General features: G+C 45.6%; 1 protein-coding gene across 1 annotated transcript in view; it reads right to left on the reverse strand.

The window, feature by feature from the left end:
• MSI2 (musashi RNA binding protein 2) overlaps nt 1–18,839 on the reverse strand; it is a 247,878-nt gene extending 229,039 nt beyond the window's left edge. Inside the window, exons 1-2 of the mRNA XM_014964982.1 lie at nt 18,795–18,839; nt 14,502–14,543 (exon numbers count right to left, since the gene is read on the reverse strand). The gene's annotated coding sequence lies outside the window, so the exon portion shown is untranslated. The remainder of the gene's footprint in view (nt 1–14,501; nt 14,544–18,794) is intronic.
• Between the last annotated feature and the right edge of the window lie 6 nt (nt 18,840–18,845).

The raw sequence follows: 18,845 nt of genomic DNA on the forward strand, positions 1-18,845 counted from the left end.
TCAAATAAAAATTTAGGCGCCAGGAGATGAAGTGACACAACAGCCTGGTAACAGACCAGCCCAGAGCCCCCGAGTCCCAGAGCGGTGCCTTTGTCACCACGCTCAATAGAAAATACAAGTTATTCAGCCAGGCTGGCCACTTATCCAGCATTCCCGCTCGCTTGCTGGAAATTGCTATTCTAGGAGCTACCCAATCTTTAACGACTTCTGGACTAGTCTGCATTTGATTTCAGGGCAAAGGCCAAGCCAAGAGGGAGACCCCGCGAGGAACTCCTCCCTCCAGCTCTCAGTTCATTTTTAAGGCCGTCTCAAAGATGAAAACAAAATGTTTTAGTGCTCACAGGGGCTAAATAGCTAGAGCTCTAAAATGAAATACAACCTCCTTTCAAAGCCAGTGATAGACAAAAAGTACGCTCTTTAAAATAAAACACTGGGGCAGGGACAGGAGTCATTCAGTACTAAAGGTTTCTTTTAAACAGACACAAACAGAACTGCCTTTTTTTTAATGTAAATATTTTTTTTTTAAATCATAATCACTGCTGCAAGTCCAGCTACCCCTGTACGTAAAACCCTTTCCACATACATATTTTCCTGGGGGAAAAAAGGCTTATCCCCACAAAGGAGTATGAAATAAATTGCTTTACTGAAGGTTAATAATATCCTGTCGCCGTGGTAAAAGACTCAATTACAAAACCTTCAGAAGAGCTCCCAAGGAACTCATCTGCCTGCAGTGACAGAGGCTTAAATAGCCAAAATACACAGAAAGGCTAAGCACTTCCCAAAAGAGAGGAAAAGGGGAAAAAGATGGAGGGGGTTAAGTAAAAAACCTGGAAATTGGACACTCAAGGTTATAAAAAAAAAAACCAAAACCAAACACACACACACAACCACAATTCCTCTCTGCACACACAATTCTCTATAATCTCAGCAAGAATTATGGCCTAGGGAGACCAGCACTAATTTTAGTATCAGATTTATTATGCAGCAGGGAGCAGAAATCAGTCAGGCCCGTCTCTCTCTCCTAATGGGCAGAACTAGATCACGCTCCGGGAAGGCTCTACTGAAGAATAGCTGGGGCCTGGTGAAAAACAAAGCCCCTGGGGCTCCCCGAAGCACAAACACACCACGTTCTTAGAAGCCACAATAAAACACAATGATACTCCTCATTTCTACAGCGCCCGCCGGCCAGAGGATCCCAAAGCACGTGAATTACGGCTTCCAGCACGCCTGGCCGAGGAGCCTGCAGAAGGGAGGGAGGACAGCAAGGTCTTTGGGGTGTTCAGCTTGGGACCAGAAGCCCAGGCTGCAATTTCTCCTCCTCCACAGCCGTGCCACACAGCAGGTCCTCTGTGTGCCAAGGACAGCCCCATTCCAGGGTGCTCGGAGCTACGGCAGCAGCGGCGGCCCTAAAAAGCAGCATTTCACAGCGATGGAGACAGCCACAGAGGTTAAGTGCTGCTCAGAAAGAAGGACAGAGTGCTGTCTTGCCAGCTCCAGCTGCCTCCCCTCGCCGCAGACAGCACCCGAGTTGACCAGCACACCTCCAGGCACAGCCCTGCCTTTCCCTACCGCTTCATGCTGCCACGTACGGGCAAACACACACAGCCTCCCCCGGGCACTCATCAGACCCTGGCAAGGAGCAGCTGGATACTCATTCCTTCCCCTTCTTGCCCCAGACCACAGGAGCTCACTGCAGGTTTTTAAGTGCAGGTCACATGTGGGGTGGGGGTGCTGCATCCAAGCTGCTCTTCTGGCCACCCACCCCTCCGTCTTCAACATTTTATAGCCTACCCTGTCTCCTTCTCTGGAGACATTCCAAACCCACATGAGCATGGTCCTGTGCAACCTGCTCTGGGTGGACCTGCTTTGGCAGGGGGTTGGACTAGATGATCTCTAGAGGTCCCTTCCAACCCCACGTGATTCTGTGATAGCCCCGCGTCTGCTTGTACCCCACCACTAGCATCATTCTTAAGATGCTTCAAATGCCCAGTGAGACCAGGCCTATTCCAAACAACTGTTTCTAATAAGCCAGCATGAGCTACAAAAGCCTTTTTACAGAGGGTTTTCATGACTGACTTACTCCTGTCCCCAGTGATGCAACACAAAGGCAATCCCCACACACAGCTTTGTCACCTCATGAGGACCGAGCAAAACACAGAGTTGCTCCCACGGCACTGACCGGGATGGCAGCTCCTCAGCCCCGTGTCTCCCCCCTTCACCAACACCTAGAACACACCACACAGCCCCAGCATCACAATGGGTTTGGAACTGCCCTCTCCCAAGGCACCAGCAGTTCCCACTGCTCCGAGCACTTCAGAACACACCAGCAGCACTTCTGCTTCCCACATCCATAAAACAAGGGTGACGACAACCGCTTACCTCATCTCCATATGATAAGAATAAGGATCAGATTTAAAGTAGTTTAAGTCATTTTGGTGAAAGTAGGATGCTGATATCTCCAGGAACATGTGACCCACAGACTTGCAACTACATTTTAAATAAAACTTTTCCAAGAACCAGTTTTTCACTGGCGGCTCACTAAGATGAAGACCAGAAACCTTCAAAACATCACTCTCATTTTGATTTCAATTAGAGGATGGCAGGCACACGTCTCCAAAAACTCCACTGCCTCCTACCTTTTCTATTTAGACACTTTACTAGTAGTTTTCTAGTTTTAAAAATTTAAAAATGCATGTCCTAGACAATTTAGGAGCTTTGTTTTAACCTGTTCTAGCAGCAGTTAGTGGTTAACTCCTCCTAACTTCAATGAAAGCAAAGACAATCACCACTGAGAAATTCAGAAAAGTCCACCAAAAACATAGATGGCCAGTTGTGGTTTCTTTACCTGGTCCTAATTCATCGCTAGAGCAAATAAAAAGATTTAGAAGTTCTGGATTCCTCTGCATCTATTTTCTTCTTTCAAAAGAGCTGTCTTTCTTACTCCAAATTAAAAAAAAAAAAAGGAAAAAAGTATAGCCAATTTCCTGTCCAACAAGTGCCTCCCATACCCAAAAATCACCCACAAAATATTTACCTTCTTACAGCTCAAACTTGGCCCTGGCTTGTTCGCGTACTGCTCACAAAGAGATCCCAGGACTTCTGGCTCCTGTCTTAGTCCTCCCAGTTAACCCTGCACAGGTGATGCCAATGAAGACTCCTAATTACAAATTGGCTTCAGGCAAGGAACACACCTGCCTGACACACACTAACGGCAGGAGAGAAAGGACAGCACTAACACTGGCCTGGGTCAAGTAAACTCAAACCATCTAAGTCTTGTGCCCATTTTGGAATTACCAACCTCAGTGCAAAACGCCAGAGCTCTGCATACACCACTCCTAGCGCTCTGGCTGCGAAGCAGCAGAAAGTCTCTCCCTCAACATTTTTAGGGCAGTAGTGACTTAAAAGCCTCTTTACAATAACGGGCACCAGATTATGGTTCAGGAATGCCACGTTAGATTTAGTCACTCAGTTGTACCAGCAGCATGAGCTCCTTTTCTGCAGAGTAGCACCACGTCATGTACACAGTCGCCCAAAGCACCCAGAGAGCTCACCAAAAACTACCGGGTACTTGATACCGAGAATTTCAGATCTTTAGGCCTGCCAAGCAGCAGGAAACAAGTCTTGCATACAACCACCAAATTACCTTTTCCTCCCTCTGCCTCTTTACAGCCTAGAGCACATTTTCACCCGCACAACCAGTGCCAATAATGAGGCCAAGCAATTCAGGACTTGCTCTCCGATCTCTGTTCCACCTCAAGAAGCGCTTGGCAGCACCCATTTGTCTGCCTTGATCCAACGATCTCCAGTTCTCAGGAGCACAAGACAAACAGGTGCTGTTGTCCTTCTCTCAGCTGGAGGAAATTCAGAACATCTCAAGGAAACAAAGGGAGGCACTCTCTGTAGATGAAGGGCTGCACCTGCTCAAGACCTCCAAGAACATTAAGAAACAGCAAAATTTCTTTTCACCACGTCCATATAAGAAGCTTACCCTGTCAACTGCATTCCTTCAGCTGCAAGATGGATGAAATAAGGTTATGTTTTCTGCAAGGATACTTGTCCTCCCCCACCTTTTCCTTTCGCCATCATTTTCAAGTGAATTGACACTTTATTTTACTTTCCACATACTGCAAGAGATGAGGATTACACAGCGCCAGCTGAATAACGTTCTGCAAACACTCTCATCAGCTTCATGTGTTCAGATGACAGTGATGGGGACTATAAAAGCATTAAGACAGATAATCACTGCTTATGTCTGCAATTATAGTTCCAATAAAGTTTCTTCATGGCTCTTTAGCATTAAAGTCTTTGGACTGGTAACTAAATTGGTCTAATTTTTTATTTCTATTCTGTATTTCGTTCTTTTCCTATTGCATACACATATTTGACAGAGAAATGACCCTTGTAAAATATCCACTGGAGATACTGACAAAACAGAGGCCCAGAAATCTAAACTGACTTCTAATAACTACACTAAAATCAAAGCCACAAAACTTTGGGGGAATCATAACTATGGAGGACTTTCAACTATCATTGTATTTGATCCGGAAGATTAATGACATAGAGGATGTGACCAGATGAGAAAGAGGAAAAAAAAATAGAAATCAGAGAAGACGATCACAGCTCCCTCTTCATACATAAATTGCCAGGCACAGCGCACGCATAACCTGCTGCTTTGATCACAGTTCACGGGATTAGGTGAGTCAGGAATTTAAAGCACAAAGGTACTGTGGCAGAAGACTCTTTCCAGGTGCTTTTCATCGCCATCCACCCACCCCCGGGATGGCAGGGCAGGAAATTCCTGCTCGGGCAGAGAGGGAACAGAGGCCAGCGATTATGGTCCGTGCTCCATGGTGAAAACATGTCAGGACGCAAGATGGAGGGACCACCACAGCCACCCCTCCCAGCTCCAAGAGGGAGGAATGACGGGCCACACAGAGAGAAACGGGCAGCACAAAGGAGAAAGCCGGCTTCCAGGAGCGGGGCCACGGGGGCGGAGGAGCGTCCGGCATGGCTGAGCGCCCAGCTCTGAGGGGAGGAGCGGAGCCAACGCTTATCTGGAGGCAGAGGGACTCCAGGACACCTGCAGCTTAGCCTGCTTCCTCCTCTGCTCTCCTTTCTGAGGGCAGCGGGACCGGCCCTGGGCTACAACGCGCCGCTGAGCCCATTTAAACCCCACTTCTTGCCTCCCAGCACTGCGCCCCAGCCCCCGGGCTGGTTTGGAACCACCATGTGACCAGCATTAGCCATAACTCATCCCACAAACCACCCTTCAGAAGCTGTGGCCTGGCCTCCTTATCTCGCTTCCCCCTCCCCGCCGCTGTTGGGAAGCCCAGGCCTGGGGCAGGAACCTGGGGAGCCAGCAGTGACAACCTCTGCCACACACCAACGCGCTGCCGCTCCAGACAGGGCCTCCCTTATACATTTTCCAATCTAAAAGTCGTTAAAAAAAAACACAAAAGCCCTTCAGTTTAACCCCTCAAAGACAAGCCAGCAGCGTATGATACTGCTTCACTTCACACACTTGCTTCCCATTGCCCCGGGGCGCTGCCAACATCTCCTTCAGACCCTGTGGTACCGACCTCGGGCGTCAGGGCATGGCTGTGTCCTCTGCCTCATCCAAAGCCAAGATGCTTTGGATAATCTCTGGTTGCCCTTTTTCCTTCCACCTCTCCTGCCTCAGCAGCAGCAGCAAGCCTGTCAGGTTCTTATCACGGTTCCTACACCAAGAAAAGACCAAACTCTTACTGACAGCGATGCTCTGCTTCCTCAGTGGCCAAACCCAGCTCACAGTGGTCCAGGGACATTACCACAGCAGGTTTTACGTGGGGCTTTTTCACCAAATACTATTTGAACAGGGCAGAGTGCAGGCCACCCACCCAGGGCTGCAGTTATAAAGTTGAGCTACAGAAAGTTCTGGTAAAGCCTGACACCATCCAACATGAGGGTCGGCAGCAGCCCCACACCAAAAGGTGAGGCAACATCCCCCTGCGCTCAGAAAATTCCTATCGTATTTGACATCTGAGCATTAACTTCAGATTTCTTTTCAATGTTTTCTGTTCCCTTCCACAACTCAGTGAGCACACAGCACTGCTATAGGCCTTGTAGGTCTGCCAAACACAACTGCAGAAGCAGGTGAAATTCACCAGCAAATGAACATCTTTGTATTCATTTACAACACTTTACAAACCTTTGGCAAAGGGATAAATGTGTCTGTGTCAGGCTCTGCTCAGAGCAGGACATAACACCGATGCCTCCCTGAGCATAAACAACTGATATCGTGGCCAAATGGAAAATATAGAGAAGTTTCACTTTTTTCAGTAGGCACCACAGAAAAATCACCAGCGAGACCCTCTTCAGCAACACCTTTTTCCAGCAGTGCAACAAACAGCAAAACTTCTGTCAGCGCCAACAAGCTTTCACCACAAACCAAAGCCTCTGACTTGAGCGATACCTCTCAGTCCAGTGGGATTTACAGATACCTGGGACAAATGCTCAGCTCCTTGCAACCTCTTTACCCACCACACCAAATTACTCTTTGGGAAGATTCCCAAACAATGTTTATTCAGCATTTGTTATAAAAACCTCTACTGACTCTCTATCTAGCAGGCATTCCCTTTTCACCAACATTCAAGAAGCTGGAAGTCTTGCAGGCACTTCACAGTCCCTATTTTAAATGAATCAAATTTTCAAAACACTTCTTCACCTTGTGTTCCTCACCTTCTCTTCGAGGCAAAACTGACACACACAACATCACAAAGACGAGCTCAGAGTCAGAAGCACCAATGAAAACAGCACAGTGCAGGTCTGGAGACACAGCAGAAGAATTCTGCATCCTCTGGGAACACCAGGAGTCCCAGGAACCCAGCCCTGAACCACCAGGACCAGAGCTGCACCAGGACAATGCCCACATTCCCAGCCGAGGCGGCCTTGGCTCCAGCCATATCTCGTAGCCGTATGGCACATACAGAGGAAAATAAAACCAACGGGACTTAACAACTTCAAACCCTGGGAACTACTTAATTCACTAGATATTAGTTTCTTTCCTTGACCCCACCATTTTCCCTCCCACCTGCCAGGCCACCTCATTACTGTCACTCTGCATCAGTTCTTGCTACAGTAGTTTTCTTGGACCTTTGCCCCTTTAGTCAGCTTGAAACCTCTTCCCTATTGTACATCAGAGTCAATGGGAAATTAATGCAAGTCTTTGCTGGGGGGAGGGAAGGGCAAAGGGAACGACGCTCTTTGCTGCTGTCAATACTTCTTTTCCTTCACCCTTCTTGCCTCATACATTTCATCAACATATTAAGAAGCCTTGTCCACATTTAACTGTGCTCACTGAGGTCTCTGGAACTACTCCTCGTGTGTAGAGCCGCGTAAGTCTTAGCAGGGCAGGGTCCTTCTTTAGAATACAAAGTTCCCAAAGTACAGTCTTAATACTTAGTTTAAGCCTCCTCAATCACAACAATGTCCCAGCACGAGGAATGACTGAGCAGGGGAGAAGAACTTCCTGACATTCTTCAGATTTTCTCTGCACTTTAAGAAATAAAGGAAATATTTTCAACAGGAGAGCAGCAAAATGCCAAAGTTTAGCAGTAACTTATTAATACCGCATGCTGATCTGACTACAGAGATTCACATTAACTTTCAAATTACTCAGCAAACCACAATTTCTGCAGCAATAGTACCTCAGAAACCTAAGCCACGTTGAACACTACTCACGTAGTTTACAGAATTATTCCAGTGACTAAGGCAAATAGAATGTGTGATTGCAGAGCTAGAGACTAAATTAAGCTTAGACAATGATTTATTTAATTTTTTTTAAGTCTGATGCTTACACTGACCTTGCAATCACTTTTTTGAGGAAAGAGCAGATTAATATTTTCTTGTGAGCGAGATCCTCTGGTGAAGGGAGGAAAATGAGAGATGAAACTGGGCTGCTCTGAAAGAGAAGTGATGGGACGGACCATATACAAAGTACTGCCAAATACACAAAATAATCTTTTAATCTTTTTCTGCTACAGCTCCACAGTTCAACAAAGCATTTAATAATGTTCTTTTAGTCCATCCTGATTCAGCAAAGCACCTACCCACATGCTTATGCCAACTTAAGTATATGCTTAAGTGCCTTCACACAATAGGGACAGAGCAGATTCAGGCCCTGCAGATGAACCATTTTCTGAAACAAGCCATTTTTTTCTAAGATGACTGGCTCTATTTACAGCTTCTCCTCCCTTTATAGCATGACCTAAAATGTGTTTAAAGAGAACACTAAAATACAATTGAAGAGTCAAATAACTATTAAGAACAGCAAAGACATCTATGGCTTAATGAAATACAGGAGCTGTTCTTTTTCCTTCTCAACGTTAACGCACACCTTGATCTACACACACCACGTCACCCTGTTTCAATAGCTCTCCTCTAAAAATAAGTTACAAGTTCCCTTAATGCTTTGGATTTCACAACATTTATGAGACTATCACCAGAGTCAACAGGCTAAAAAAAGAATCCATTAGCATTAACTGGCCTGTCACTGGCAGTGACAAATAAATGAATTTGATGGTTTTAGATCAGTCATTAGTAGACCTACCCCCAGGCTGATAAAGGCTCAGCACTTTGCAGAGGAGATGTACTCAATCTGGAAGCAGGGAGGAAGACACAAGGGTGTTAGTGTGCTGCTCCTCTTCCATTCCCCTCACCTCCCTCATTTCCCACCCTTCCCTGGCACAGCCAAGCAGAAAGGTCTCGGTGCCAAAAGTAGGTTGATACCATTAAAAATAATCCAACAATACAGAAAAGCATGGGGAATATAGGAAAAAAAAAACCACACACAAACAAAACAAACCACAAACAAATCCCAAGTTAGATGACGTTCAATTTTACTTTATAGTTAGAAGTAAGTCAAAGAGAAGGAAAGTACATTAGGATGGTTCTTAACATGAAAGACATCCTTAGGCAATGATAATGGAAATACATACATTTTACACAAGTACAAGACAGTCTGGGGGGATTAAGGACAACATGAGCAACCTGAGTGGCTGGGGAGAAGAAATAAATATTTACATCTCCAAAAACAACAAAATGACAAAAATCCATCTCAGCTCTTGCTTCTGGCAAAACTCATTACACTGCACAGAACGCCTTGCAGGGCCGTGTTTCCCTCTGGCTGCCACCAGCCAAAAACAGAGGTCGTGGTTTGTCCCAAACAGATCATGGAGAACAAGAATCTGAGCCCAAGAATAAGGGGTTTCGATACCTGAGAGGCACTGGGTTGATTAGCCAAGACTTAGACCCATCAACTTTTCCATCTGACCATCTGATGCCAGAGGGAGACAAGTTCTCAGAGCAGCTTACCCTGGACAAGGGTTCTACATCAGGGCTGGGTGAACCAGACACCCAAGCAGCGGCCATCAACCTCCCAAAGAAATCCCTCGTACCACCTGGGAAGGACTTTGTATTACTCTGTATGCAGAAGATACAGCTATATTATTAAGGTACACATCTATGCCCAGTGCCAAGAGCAGGAAATACTTCCTCTCTTACTTCATCCAGACCTGCAGGGGAATTTTTTTAAGGGAAAAAAAAAAAAAGTAGAAATGAGAGAAAAGACCTGACCTTGCTGCTCTTTACAGTCTGGTGGGGAAGGAAGGGTGGCAGGAAAGGAAGAATCCTGAGTTCTGCCAGGGTGTTCAGTTCACATTCTTTTGAAAAAGACTTCAAAGTCTACCCAATACTTAAAATAAGATGGGAAGTAGCAGGACTAACCTGGAGGAGTTCACAGGCAGAAGCAGGGGAGGAAACAAACAACAGAACTCTTGATTTTCAAGGTCCATCATTTGCTTTGGAATAAAATCTCTCTTTGCTACCCTGGCTCATGCTTATCAGGCAGCCAAGGGACGTAGACACCCCACACAGATAACTTAATCGGAATCAGACATACAAATCCACTGGTTGGCTTTAAAAAAAAAAAAAAAAATAAAATATCCCAGGTTAGCCTGGGTGTTATTCCAAAAGGGCATGCCCTCCATTTGCTGCTCTGGAACAGCCAGCTTCACGTGGCTTAACCAGGGGCGACTCCAATGAAAGGAGAGCTGTTGACACTGTTTTTTCACCAAAAAAGGAGGAACAGATGTGCACAACTGCACCTCCTACAGCCCACGTGTGGGGCCAGGCAGGAAACCAGCCAGTCCACAGCGGAGGTGCACACACTTTCCAGTGACACGGGCTGACTGGAGCACAGAGATGCCAGAACCAGTTATAGGTTCTGTACTGTCCTCTGTTAAAATAAAATTCATCTAATAAAAACATTGGTACTCAGCATCACCATCAGACTATCAAAGGGCTTCGCTCACCGAATAAAGCCCTTTTGCTATTTTGCGACCAAATGGTCACCAGGAGACTGCACCCAACCCATGGAGACTAGATCCCAAATTACAATACATAATCTTATCATAGAATTGTCTGGGTTGGAAGGGACCTTTCAGATCATCCAGTCCAACCATCAACCCAACATTAACAAAAACCATCACTAAACCACATCTCTAAGCATTATCTCTACTCATCTTCTAAGTATCTCCAGAGATGGTGACTCCACCACTGTCCTGGGCAGCCCGTTCCAACAACAGCCTCTCCTCCGGGTCACCAGGACAAGAGGCTGGACATCCAGCCCCCAGGCACAGCCCATGCCGGCCACCTCCAGGAGCACCTCCAGGAACAAGCAGCAGTCGTCAGCTTGTCCTTTTTATTTTTATTAAGCCAGTGAAGAGGAAGGACACCGTCCATGGGCAGCAGGTCACACACACAATGCCAATGAGGGACGCCAAGAGCTGGACAGGTAGTTCCAGCTTGTTGACTTGCCCGAACAATTCCTAACCATTCACATGATGCCCCTGTAGTAAATGCCAGAAACAGGCACCTCGGTCCCATTCTGGAGGAACCTGAGCACAAACCACAACTCACTGGGCAGTTAACCTGGACCGAAGCTTTTCCGCCTCTATTTCATACATGGCTTTGCATGACCAAGCATCCAAATTTCTACACCGCTAAGTCACACAACGGTGCTTTTGTGGCCAGGGAGCTTCTTCACAGACTGAGGCTGCTGTCCTTCAGGTTTGTTTTGGTTCGTTTTTTTAAATAAATCCCCAAGGGGAGCCGGGGGGGGAGGGTGGAAATTGCTTACATTTGAAAATACCTAATGAACATGCTGAATTTGATAAGGCTTCTCCAACCTAATATAGCAAGTAATGTCAGAACTGACAGGCTATGTATATTAAAAAGTCAAATTATCCTAGTCTTCAGTATTCAAAAAGGGGGTACAATACTAGCACCCCCCCAATCACTGCTGCTTTCTCGGGATTTTTAAGCCAGCAGAGTTATAAATGATCAACTGTTACAGAGTGCCTTCCAGCACTTGGAAGCAAGACAGATTTTTATCAAGGAACAGCAGCCGCGAGAAAGCCTACGTATATTCTCCCCATCTCCCAGAACCTCAACAAGTTAAACCCCTGCAGCAAATTCCCTAGAACAAGGGCTTGGAGTCGTCCTGGACTCCAGGCAGAGAGCAGGATTACACACGGGGCAGAATCCACCCGGCATTTTCTGCAGGGGTCATTCCAAGAAAACCAGGGAAGGATGCTCTGCCCTTACAACCTGCCACTTCTCCCTCCCCAACCAATTTGCATCCCCAGAGAGGTGTCAAATCACGCAGAGGCAGCTTTAAAAGCCCGAAAGAAAGCGTTTTTACTGGGCTATGGTTTGAAAGGGGAAGACTGGCCAATTAAAGTGAATCTGAAAGGGGGGGAGGACACACACAAATCAGTGAGGGTGACCTCACAGACAGCAGCGAGCATGGGATCCGGCAAAGGATGCCCAAGAGCTGGCAGAGCCGCTGCCCAGTGAAGGGTTAATCGTGCCGAGGCAGGTCAAAAGGGCTCCCGAAGGAAGGGGATGGATGGAGGGAAGCTGCCAGAAGGTCTGTCTGCAGGAGAAGGTGGAATGCACCCACCGCCTCACCTCCACCTCAGCACCCACCCACTGCCAGGAAGACCACTGGGAAAAGGGCTGATCCCCATTTTGCCAAGCACACCAGGAAGGAAGAAAAAAAAAAAAGGGAAGGGAAGAAAAAAAAAAAGGAAAAAAAATAAAATCTCCCCTTGCACGTAGAGAAAGACAGAGACATTTCATTAAATGCCATTAATCTCCACAGACCCAAGCATTAGCTAGTTAATTAGACTAAAGTACAGTCACATTTTAACGCTGAGCGTTCGGTATTCAACTGGGATAAATGAACAACTAAAGTCCAAAACCTTAATTCAGTATCTAATTAAAAAACAGAAAACAAAAACCCCATATTATGAAATGCAGCCCTGAAAAATACGTCATAATTGATGTAAAATCTGTTCTTTATTGCATCTGATTTTCTCCAGTTTCCTGATAAGGCCCCTCTCACTCTTAAATTATTTTTTTTTTTCCAAATGCCCTGTAGAAATCCCAACGCTTCAGAAAGGACAAGTGTGTAAAAAGCAGAAACAGACACTGCTGACCTCTCCAGAGAGAGCGAGTTCCTGCTAGGAGTGGAATCCAGCCTACGTTCCAGGATTTGCCCCACACTTGAAAGATGTCCGTTACCAAAAACAAACAGGGGAAAAAAAAAAAAAAAAACACCAACACCAACTACGTGGAGAAAAACAAAATCCCCTCTGTAAAAATGACCTGATTTTGTACTCCTTTAACAAGAAAATTTAACACGCTAATATCCACAGTGTAAGACATGCCCTGGTTTTTTTAATTGTTATAGAAGAAATCACATGGGACAGCTTAACAGCTCTGTTGTAAGCGTTATAAACTTTTACAAATACCACTGCAGAAACAGATAACTGGTAACTGAAGGCAGTTTAAAATGTAAATAAGCCTTTAAAAGGTATTGGGAAGGGAGAAAGGAACATCAGCCACAGTGCAAGATCATCTTCATGCTATAATTATGAAACCCTTCAAGATTCTGATAACTTCAAGTTGTACCTTAAAGACAGCAGTAATCCAACAACATAATCCAGAAGCCACAAACCCCACGAACTATAAACTCTGTGCTCAGCACAGAAGCAAGCCAGGCACACTATTATTCACTAATTACTTATTAGATATGTCCTATGAGGAAAAGCACCTCTAAATATTTGACTGCATTGCTTTGGTTTAAAGTTCTGCAAGTAGGCCGTTGCGTTTGGGGTTTGTGTGGTTAGCTGTTTTGGTTTTTTTGTTGTTTTAGAAAAATCACCAGCATCTCCCCTGCTACAAGCCTAGGGTTCTTAAATTACACATGGTTTTTCCTCGGCGCGTGTTTTGCACAGTATTTAACACCATGGTTCCACACACTATTAAACTGCTGGCTTTCACGAGGAGCTACATGCAATAAAAGTGTTCGGCTGGATTTGTTCAGGTGGTCTCACACCACCAACATTAAACCACTTTTCCTTACTGACTAGTGTCCACAACTTCGCAGCCTTGTCTTGGGCACTTTTTGCCAGAATACTGGAGTAACACAACACGATGAGAGCGTGCACAAGTGGCACACACCAGCTACATTTAAGCCCTTCCAACTGACTCTCAAAAAACAAATCAAAAAAAGAAAAAAGTCAACGATAGAAGTTTTCCTTCAGCCTCTGCCTTTCAGAATTCAAACACAACTGAGGGCAGGTTTGGTTTTGAAACTGATGTGTTGTTTTCATTAGGCACAGCCTAACGAGCACCAACCACTTCTGATCCCACCAGCAGCTCCTCCTCCAGCAGGAACGGCACCCAGGGCTATCCCAGAGCTCCTCGGCACGCGGCTACAGCCCCTCTGTCCCCACATGGAGACCGGCCGCGCCACGGCGAGAGCACCCTGCAAGAAGAAGGTCACTTCCCCGGCCAGGCTGGTGGGATCAGAGCCTCAGAGCTCATTGTTTCACTGTTCTTGCAAAAGAATACCCCGTGGCCTGAAGAGTTCAGGGCTTCACCGGGAACTTGCTTGTCCGAGGCTTATTAGCCTCCAAAACACATTTCTGAAGTTATACAAGAAATTTGCAAACAATGAAGGCAGAGATATATTCCCATCCGTCACAACCACAGGAACTGAAAGCTCAGCTCCAAACAAACCCCAAATCTGCACTTAATCCCAGCGCTCTCCGTAAACACCGCGCAAAGCCCGTGGCAGAAAACCGCCCGGCAAACGCCAGCGAGACAGCGGCCACCTCCCCACAGAGCTCAGGGGGCTCTGCCCCGGCCACGGCCGAGAGGGACCCCGCCAGGAGAGGGTTAAAGAGGAGCCACGTAACCCCCCCAAAGCAGCTCTCCCCCCCCCAAAGCCGCTCTCCCCCCCATAGTTTCACAGCCATGCGCCGATACCCTTCAGACGCCATGCACTCCGGCTTTAAAAGCTTTCATTGCCAATTCCCCGTTTGAAACCTGAACTGCCTGGCAACAATGATTCTCTGTGTGCCTAAAATCCTATTATCGATCCTCCTACTTACCTTAGGCTGTGCTCGTCGGGGAAATGCAACTTTAGGGTCAATCTGAGGAAAAAGAAAGGGGAAATCAACAAGATAGCTTTTGTTGTCAATTCATATATATTTTTTTTTTAATTTTTTTTTTTAAATCACTGAATTATTAATCCCTCATTTCTCAGGCTTGTAATTCAGCACACTGGGTCATCTAGAACTACTCTGGAACTGGTGTATCACAGTCTGGGTTTGTCTGAGGGGGCTTGGCAGGGGGAAGGAGAGGGGAAAAGAGGAAGAAAACATCTCTTCTCTACATCTCCTACAGCACCTTCGGGGCAACAGCCTCCGCTGGTGCTCAGGGAGCTCTGTATTAGCCTCTGGGTGCTGCCTTTACACCCTAAACTGCACATCAAACACTATCTCCATACTCTGGGGGTGCGCAGAAGGACGGGCAGCATTCCTGATCGAGATCTTAACCTGTTGGTTTTGACACCTGCACCTTCCTTCAGTTGGCTTTGGGGTTACTTTGTTTTTTCTTTTCTTTTCCTGCTTTGTTTTGTCAACTGACTAGCACCACCACCCCGAAAAAGGAAATGCAAAACCCAAAGTCAAATTATTCACATTTCAACTATTAAAACTAAAACACTGGAAGGACAACAAGGTTATCCTTCACAACGATATGCCACATCCATCTGGTTTGCTCACCCTCAAAGAATATATGGGAGCCATGAAAGAGGCATTTGTGGGAGGGGGTGGGAAGAGGGGAGAGCAAGACACAAATGAAACGTACAAGCATTTTAAACCAGAAGAAACCAAGTTCTTAAAAAAATATTTTCTGTGAAGGAGCTACCTAAAGTATTCTTGAATGAAGCAGGCCACCACAGAGACAAAAAAAAAAAAATCTGTTTTACCCCACGGTTGCCTGTTTTAAGATGCAGCATTGACTCCCATTGTGCTGCATAAATTAGGAAGCGTGTCCACTCTGCAGCTCCAAAATGCTAATTCTGCAATTTTAAGAAACAACTTCCACATGGGTCATCTTTAAAAAGGGACTCTACCATTCAAAAATTACTTAAAAGCAAAAAGACACCACTGCAGGTGCAGGTCTGGATGTAAACAAAAATCATACCTTTCAAACAACTGCCCATCTTAAATTGTCAACTTTAAAAATGATTGCAATAAAACACCTACGTGCTGCTGGTTTCACCTCTGGTCTTTAGCAGCACCTGCACACAGATGGGTTCGAAAGAGAGAGTCTGAAAAAGGCTTTTTTTTAAAGGACTAAATCCTACCGTAACTGTGCCACTTGTGACTGCTTTCAGCGTCGTCTCTGACTACAGAGCAGACTGGTGTATCTAACCCTGACGTGGGAAGGCATGCTTAGAAATACAGACTTTCTTTCATGCCTTGGGGTTGGGTTTTCTTGGGGTTTTTCCCCCTCCAGCTAACCCTGATCGGGAAAAGGAAATGTTTCCATGTGGTATTTGTGTTCCTACGATGATAAATATTCCTGTCACTGATAAATAACCACGGGCCTCTCCTAAAAAGCAGTATTACTCAATTAATTTGTCAAAATTGGGAACAGCACAGACATTTGATGTGCAACTGATAAACTGATTTGTCTACATCAGACACAAATGTAGTATCTTTTTTAGGACACACCTGAGAAATGAGCGATTACATGCCACTTTATTGTTCAAAAAGCATAAAAAGTAAAATTCTTTATCTAGAAAGCTAACCTTTTCACCGAGATTAACATTATCTACAAATAGTTTCAGCACTGACTAGGCATTTGTCTACCAGGGAAATACAACAGGTACGGATTTTCCACAGCGATCCCCAAAGGTGGAGGCAAATACGCACCTTTCTACATTTGCTTCAAAAATTAAAAGTGTTTCCAACAAAGAACACCAGTCCCACCAGAAGGACACCCCCGCAAAGTCCCACCGGTAAAAAGTTGGAAGAGCCCTTAAACTCCAAAGCGGCAGGTTAATTTCTGAAGGTCAGCTCAAAGAGCACAGAGTTGGGTGCATCACAGCCCTTCCTCCACAACAGCATTTTCCTTCACAAAACCTTTTTTGGATAAACACCATCAGCGCTGGAAGAGGAACACCAGCGACCAACATGGCAAATCCATACCTTTTGCATAACCCTGTCAACTATTTAAACAACAACCAAAGAAATAAATAAATTATATATAAAAAAAAAAAACTTCTACCAAAATAAAAAAATTAGTTAGTTAGGTACAATTCTACTTACTGTATCTACAAATCCTCTAGGAAATGACTATAATACTATTTCTGATATGAATGGCCATTACCTAAACAAAGCTTTTAACGTAACTGTAAACAAGAGCGACGTTTCCATGCCAATACCCAACCGATCTGCCTCCTGTGCTGAACGTTGAAACAGAGTCAAATGCTATGTTATACTAAAGAACAGTTACTATAATACGTCTACAAATAAAGGGCTGAAAGGGGTCCTGGCTAGTTTTCTGCTTTACTTTTAAGCTGCGCTACTGATTCTAAGGTCGATTTCTTATTCGGATTGATTCAATCATTATCACACAATCAAAACTAAGGCCAATTTTGTCCTGGTCAAGCTTTTCACCCCTCCCCCAGAGAAGAGCAAATTAATACATTGCAGGGACTAGACTGCGATACAGCAGAAAAGCTGGGGGAGGACCTAATTATAGGCAGAAATATGACAGGGTGTCCTCCCATGATTTATATTATATTTTTTTTAAACCCTCGTTCAACATACTGTTTGCCTTTGTTCTTCTTATCTAAATTTATCTTTAAAAAACACATAGAGAACATAGCTGTACATGAAAAGTCTGGTGAGTTTAATCTCAGGAGCACAGTGGAATCAGTTATCTTACCATATCTGATTAAACCTAAAATCAAATTATTAAGGCATGTGAAAGCATGGGCTACGTGTTCAGACAAGCCCAGCAGAATTTGTAGGTCGAATTAAAACACTGGATTCCACCTGCTCCTGCAAGGGCTTTGCGCCTTTTTTTGTTTTCATAAAAATTGCATTTTTAAAAATAATCATACACTCGCGTCCGCTCCCTGCTCCTTCTCTTCCTCATTTGACTATAACCTCACACACACAGCCACACGCAAGATGTTCCAGCACCGAGACAGGATTCCTCCTAACACCACGCTCGGGTTAAAATAAAACCTTTTCAACCCAGAAGACGAGTGATGAAAGACAGTCGCAGCCAGGAGCACACTGGGGAGGTTCAGGGGGGGCTCCCTCACACCAGCACCCCCCTTCCCTTCCCAAAACACGACCCCCTCCAGCATCACAGTCACAGTGACCTCTACCAATGTCCTTCCCCCCACCCCTTCCACCTTCCCTGAGGCTGAAAAATTACGAGAAAGTAGAGAGGCACCAAAACTTCATCTTTTTGCACGGCCTTGGTGACAGAGGGAGAGAAACAGGGCCTGAAGGTACACACGCCTGATCCCTTTTGTTTGGCCCAATACTGTAAACACAGCATCAGGTCAGGGGGGAAACTTACAAACACACCCCCAAAGAGCCAAACTGAGCCATAGGTTTGTTTTGCTCTTAGAAAAAAAAAATAAAAATAAAAAAAGGCGAATGTAACAATGTAACATTTCTTAAAAATAAATAAACAACCCGGCTGAATCTCAGCAGCTCTCTCCTTATGTTATCCACTGGAGAAACAACCACAAACTGGGGCTTGTGCTTCCCCACCACATCTGCTCTCCAGCTCTGGCACAGCTCCCCATTAATTAACACCGACGTTTCGTAAGGGCCCTGACATCACAGGTGAGGGGGGACCTCTCTTCAAAAAAAATGACTTTGGGAAATGACACTTGGAAGCAGCTTTTACCGTTTGACACTTAAGTCACTCCCACCCTGAACCGCGCGCACCGATAAATAAATAATCAATCAAAAGAAGCAGAAAGTTCCCTGCAGGAAGCATTCTGCAGCAGAACATCACCCCCCACCCCCCCCCCTAAAAAAAAAAAAAAAAAAAGTTGGATTTCACTCTACAATTTTTTCAATGTCACCGCTCAATAAAATATAAGGCCGGGGGAGGAGCCACCGGTCGGTATGGCTAAATCCGGATTTAAAAATACCGCTTTTTGTAAGTTACAGGCGGACTCGAGGAGGAAAGGAAAAACAAAAAAAAAATAAGAAAGGCAAACCCCCCCCACGCACGCAGAGTCCCCGCTCAATGACAGCCTGCCATCGCCCCGCACAGCCCGCACGTCCCGGTCACGGCCGCGGGGACCGGGGGAGGGAGGGGGGGGGAAGAGTCCGGACACCCCCCGCCCCAAAACCTACCGTCTTGGAGTCCAGCTCGTGGTGCGGCTGGGCCAGGACTTTGTCTACACT

This window comes from Calidris pugnax, unplaced genomic scaffold (assembly GCF_001431845.1).
Source record: "Calidris pugnax isolate Ruff unplaced genomic scaffold, ASM143184v1 scaffold45, whole genome shotgun sequence".
NCBI lineage: Eukaryota > Metazoa > Chordata > Aves > Charadriiformes > Scolopacidae > Calidris > Calidris pugnax.